Source organism: Talpa occidentalis, unplaced genomic scaffold, assembly GCF_014898055.3.
Source record: "Talpa occidentalis isolate TD23 unplaced genomic scaffold, MPIMG_talOcc4v2.1 talOcc4.16, whole genome shotgun sequence".
NCBI lineage: Eukaryota > Metazoa > Chordata > Mammalia > Eulipotyphla > Talpidae > Talpa > Talpa occidentalis.
The window spans coordinates 45,445,747-45,452,417 of record NW_023601653.1 but is presented as its reverse complement, the minus strand read 5'-3'; positions in this window follow the sequence as shown (position 1 = coordinate 45,452,417).

Genomic DNA, 6,671 nt, shown 5'->3' with positions numbered 1-6,671 from the left:
TTTGATCTCCTGTGTTTCTTTCATTTCCTTTTTTAGGGACTCAATTTCATTCTTTAGTTCATTATTTATTTTTCTCATATACTTCTTTTCCTTTTCATCTTCTTTATGTTTTTTAATCATGATAATTTTAAGTTCTCTATCTGGCAGACAGAGAAATTCTTCCATGTCATTGTTATTGAGTTCTGGTTGCTGGTTTTCTTTTTTGTGGTGTGCCTTTCCCTGAGGTCTTACTTGCTTATTTGTATTTTTCCTTCTCCCTGTTGTTTGTTTTCTAATTTGTTCTATGTGGTGGAACACTGTGCTACTGCTATTGGCAGGCATCTCTTTGGAGTGCTCCTTTTGGGATGTTGGCAAATGTTGGCCAGGGCCAAGTCCAGCACTGTTACACTAAAACTCCACAAGGGTGGTGATGCTGTGGGTGTGCTGGTGGGTGCTGTCCCTGAAAATCCCCTCCCTCTGTATTTACTCAGTTCCACAAGGGGAACTTGTTGTCCCTAGCTTTGTTTGCAGACTCGTCCCTCTCTCAGTTCCTGAAGGGGATTGTGGGGGCCCCGTCTTCCAATAATGGTGCTGTGCTTTCCTATTGCTCACAGTTTACCTTGATTGCAGATCCCACACCCCAGTTTAACTCAGTTCCACAGCTCAGGCAGGCACCAGAGGCCTGCAGCGGCTTTGCTCTGCATGCACTTCCCTACTGACCCTGTTTCGAGGCCTCCTTCTCCAGATCCAGAGGGTGATTGTGGGGGTCACTGACTTCCCCCAATGACACAGGGACTGTGCTTTTCTGGTGTCTGCAGTTTACCTTGATGGCAGATTCCATGCCCCAGTTCAACTCAGTCCCTTGAACTTGTTAGTTTTTATGGTATTTTTTATAAAGAATGAACTGATTTTTATAATGGTTTCAGTAAAAACAATAGCTTACTGACCTCTCTCATATTAGGAAATGAGAAAATTAAAGGAGGAAAGAAAAAGAACATATCTTTTAACATTTCTCTTAAAAGAACTGAGAGAGCTCAAAATATACTTTCATAAATTGAGTTATCAAATTTTCAGAAATAGGACAAAAATTAGCACAAAATGCAATCAATAGGACTTAGAAGTTTTACCCTGACATGCTGATTCTATGAAATTTCCTTACATCTATACAGTATAAATCATCTAACCATATTAAAATTAAATGTAATTTGAAATTAATGATGTGAAGAATTTATTTCAGTTATCATTTAATCAAACCACTTTCATAATTTAGCTATTCACCTTGGCTTCCCAGAAACTAATGAAAGAGTCAGACTCTAAAATGGAAGGTGGGTAGGCTTTGGCACCTGATATTTTATCACGTATCACTGACCACTTCTGCAACCTTGAACTAGTCTCTCCACTTCCCTGGGTCTAGGTTCTCCTCTAAAAGAAGATACAACATTACTTACATCATAGATTATGTTTATCTCTAGGACCAATATTTATCAAGTGTTCACTAGGAGCTAGTTACATCTAGAAATAGAATGGAATTTATATTATAGTAGGACAGGGAAATAAGAAACGGACAAATAGGGCCTCCCCTGGTGGTGTAGTGGTTGAGTGCTGGACTGCGAGGCTGCCTCTGCAGCGCCGGTTTGTACTCCGGCCACCAGCGAGGGTCCCAAAAAAAAAAAAAAAAGAAACAGACAAATAAGATAATTACATGTCATGATCAAAATTATACAGGACAAACACCAGGGGTAAACACTGGGAGTAATAGATAGGATCCAATTTATATTAGCTGAGTCACATTAAAGAAGAGATGATAGTAAAATGGAATCACAGGTATAAAGCACCTGGGATGTGAAAGGCATTTAACAAATAGTAGGTTTTGTTATTACATTGCTTCAGAACAAGATGTGGAGAAAATTTTGAAAGGTAAATAAGATTAGAAATTATTTTAAAATAGCAGATTAGGTATTTTCAAGAATTCTCCAAGATTCCAAAAGAAATTGGATAAATGTAATCACCACCTTTCTAATGCATACCACAAATAAAAATTTCCAAAGCTGTTATCACTCACAGTTGCAGGGTGACACCAAGGACAGTGGCCTTAAAGTGATTGCCAGTTTCCATTGTCTAATGACTTGGTCTTAATGGCACTCTGGGGCAGGAAACAAGGCAAAACTTTCAAAATATAGGGTTTTGGAAAAGACATTCTATAAACAGTACTCACTTTCTATTAAAAGGCTAGGGAAAAAATGTCCAGTAGGTAAGCAAGGATATTTTTCAAGATTCAAGATATTTTAAAACAAGTATCTCCTCAGAGATTTATAATTACAGGCTTGTCCTCATGCACATGGGGCTACAATTCACTCTGATTGGTTTTGGAAATGCCAAAAAAGAAATGAACATGCCATGTTCAAACAGGATTTCACAATCCAAAATTACAAAGCACACCAGGAAACAAGCCACCATGAATGAAAATCAGCAGAAATAAAAAATTGCGTCCTCAGAGTCTTTAGCTACTGAAAATGTCCAATAAGAGCATACAAATATAGACTATACAAAGAAGCAAAGTGACTATATTGTTAATTCCTGGACCCAATTCAAGTGGCAGTGTGGAGACTTGGTCACCAGCAGGGTGTATCAGTACTGAGACTATCAACCCAAAGATAGTGTCAGTTTCCAAATGCTAAGGGTTGGTCTCCCATGATATCCCTCCACTTGAGAGGCCAGCTGCAAGACCTAGGCAAGCCTCAGGCAGTGACAGACAGATTGGATGTTACCACCTCCTCTCAGATTTCAGGTACCTATTGAAAGTCCAGGCTAGAAATCAGAGATTCCCACAACCTGCTTCTCAAATTGAATTTATTTGCTAAAACAGCACCCAAAGCTCAGGGAACACGTTTACTCACTAGATAGCCAAGTTATTCCAAAGCCTATGGAAAGGATACAAATCAGCAGCTGGATGAAGTGAAACATAGGGTGAGGTCCAGGAACAAAGGTGCTTCTATACTTGTGGAGATTGGGCTCAGGCCAGACAACACATGGATGTGCTCTCCAGCCTGGAAGCTCTCTGAAACCCTCTTGTAGGGTAAGGTAAAATGTATAAGGCTTTTCTGCCCTCCCGCCATCAGGATAGATGAGGGAACCCTGTGATCCTGAATGCAGGCACCTGAAGTGGGTACACCTGGGCTAAGACTGTGCTTTTAAGGGCGGCGTCACAGGGACGCCAGAAGCCCAGAAAGCAGCAGCAGAAGCCGAAAGAGAAGCAGCAGCAGAAGCCGAGAAGCAGCAGAACGAACGCCAGAGAGCCCAGATAGAGTGAAGACTTGCTGGGGGCTGGGAGGCCTGCCAGCCTCCCAGCCCCCCAGCCAGCACCCCTGCCTGCCATATGCCTGGTGAACCCCAATAAAAGACCTGCAAAAACCACTGAGGACTCTGACTCCTCCTTTACCCGGTCTGCATGGGATCAGAAAACCTGCACTGTGGTCATTCCTGCCTTTACACCTCTCCTCTCAGATTTTTATGGAGCGTCATTACTTAGGCATGATTGATTAAATCATTAGCCATTGGCAACTGAACTCTACTTCTGGCCCCCTCCCCTCCCATTAAATCAAGGTGTGGGAAGGAAAGCCTTTCATACCACTCCCATTCATATTGGTTTCCCTAGCAACCAGGCCCCATTCCCAGGTGTTTTTAAGACTCCATCATTGGGTTCCTCTGGTGGTGCCGGGCTTAAAATCTCAGCACTATCAAGCTATTGACAGCCATTGTGGCACGAGTTTAATACCCAGGCATGGAGTTAACCCACATGGCACAGCAGACCTCTCCCATCTCACCTGCTGCTCCCCTCAGCAGTGGATTTCAGTAGATCTGCCTGTTCTACTCCCCACTCTGTCTCAGGTGAATCCTCTTATGCCCCCACACCTCTGGCCTGCACCCCGGTTCTTCTATGCAAAAATAAATAAAATCTTTAAAAATGTAAATAATAACAAGCACCCATTTAAATGCTCTGACTGAAATTTTCTCAGGAACTGAGGATCAGCAATTAAATATTATGACAAAAGTTGTTCCCAAAGTCTGTAATAATCAGGAATCTCTAAGGGTTTGGGGAGAGCCATGAGAAAAAACGATGTTCTCACTGGAAATTCTAAGCATTGGGAGTGGTGGAACAGGACTGTAGATAAAACCAAATGTGTATGATAAGCAGGCTTTGGTCATCTGAATGGCAAAATATATGTTTCTTATAAATCATATCACTGTATACCCAAAAGTAAAAATATGGAAAAGATTACACTGTTGAGGTGGAACACACACAAATATTAATCGGAAATATAATTAAACTGAAAAAAATATGGGGAAAATAGGTGACTACAAAATATAATGGAATTTCTAAAGAATGTCTGAAATTTATTTATTTATTTTATTTTTTTTTTATAGAGGCATGTTTTATTTATTTGTTTGTTTGTTTGTTTTGTTTATACAAGCACTGGGTACACTCAGAAGCGCAGGAGGGTGAGAGAATTCACCAGAGCCAGAGCGGGGAGCAGAGCAGGCAGAAGGACTGAAGTACACTGCTGAGGGGAGCAGCGGGCGGCAGGAGAGGTCTGCGCGCCATGTGGGACCCTCCTTCGGTGGCCGGGGAGCAGCTGGGGATCGAACCGGCACCACAGAGGCTGCAGGCAGCTTCGCAACCCAGCGCTCAACCGCTGCGCCACCGGGAGGCCCAGAATGTCTGAAATTTAGGCAGATGTCCCAACTGACTTGAACAGAATGAAATATAACACATCACAAATTTTAGAAAAAAATAAACTGTTGGAATAGTCTCTTCTTTAGTGAAGCAAAACCTCTTGAGCCTTTAGATATTCATTAGAATTACTTTGAATTCATTAGAATTAATTCATTTAAAAATATTGATCAGGATAATTTTTACAAAGATCTCGAAAGGAGGATCTTTACAGTGGGGTCTCCAGTAGGAAGCCAGCATTTGCTCTTTGCTGGAAGGGCATCACCTGCTGTCAGCATCTCCAGAAAAGCAACCAGAAAAAGAGGTATTTGCCTTTCCCTGCATTCTTTTCCCAATGTCTAGATAGAAGGCAGAGAAGAAATCTAAGGGACACTGGGTGGAGTTTTGAATCAGATGTGAAATTGCACTTTTGAACTGAAGTAAAGAGTTTTAATCACAGAAAGTGACGAGAAGGTTATGGGTTCTGCCCAATATTAGCAGATTGGAAAAGGACATAAAGGACATAGAATTATTAAAATTACTTATAACCCAGTTTATTCTCATCTCAATAATGTAGTTACGATTACATAAAAATCATAGAAAACAGGGCCCTCTGGTGGCACAGGGGTTAACGCTTCAGTGCTATCAAGCTATCACCAACCACTGCTGAATGAGTTCGATCCCCAGCCAGGGAGCTGACCCACAGGGTATAGCAGACCACTCCTGTCTTGCCTGTTGCTCCCCTCAGCAGCATATTTCAGTCAATCCCCCTGTTCTGTTCCCCACTCTGTCTCTGGTGGATCCTGTCACCCCTGCACCTCTGACTTGTACCCCAGTTTTTGTATGCATAAATAAAACAAATCTTTTTAAAAACCAGAGAAAACAGTAAGTACTCAGTTTTCAAACCCTCCATTGAATATTAGGCCTGCTTTAGAATAATTAATTTTACTTATAATTACAGTTTATAATCTATCTAAAAAGTAGAAGCATGGGAGCATAAAGTATTAATGCAAAATACTTCACATCATGACAGATGATTGCATGTTGACTGAATGGCATGTATTATGAGTTAAAAGATGGAAAAAACGTGAGCTCTCCAATGAGATTGTTGGGCAACAGGACCAAACTGTCCCTAGAGAGGTGGATGGAATTTGCATTGATAAAGAGACATGGGGTCGTGCAGAAAGAAGGGGTGGTGTGAACCAAAGCATAGAGGTAAACAACTAAGCGTTATGGTCCACTTTGCTGCTACTAGGTTCGTGTGAGGGAGTATTGGACATTAGTTTGGACAAAGAAGGCAAAACAAGATTTCTAATGTTATGACACCTCAGCCGAAGGAATTTGCATTTGATTGCATAATAAACCTTTTGCACGTAAGACTTTGAGATAATCTTCAAAGGAAAAACTGAGAAAGCAGTATTCAGAAAAGAAAAGAAGTGAGAGGGTCAGACTTCAGAAGTCCCAGCTGCCAAAAGTATTTCAGTTTAAAACTGCAAACTTTTCACATGCATGGAGCTGGAAGGGATTGTGATGAAACTCAACAAAAACAAAGAAAATAAGCCAGTCAAAAAATGGGCAGAATAGCTAAAAAGAAACTTCTCCAAAGAGGAAATGCAAATGGCCAACAGGCATATGAAAAATGTTCAACATCACTTGTAATCAGGGAAATGCAAATCAAAACTACCATGAGATACCATCTTACACCAGTGAGAATGGCACTAGCAACAAAAAATGTTGGCGAGGTTGTGGAGGAAAAGGAACTCTTCTGCACTGCTGGTGGGAGTGCAAACTGGTCCAACCACTATGGAGAGCTGTGTGGAGATTTCTTGACCTACTAAAGACAAAACTTTCATATGATCCAGCAATTCCACTCCTAGGTATTTACCCAAATGACACAGAAACATTAATTCCAAAGGGCACCTGCACCCCTATGTTTATAGCAGCACTATTTACAATAGCTAAGCTTTGGAAACAACCCAAT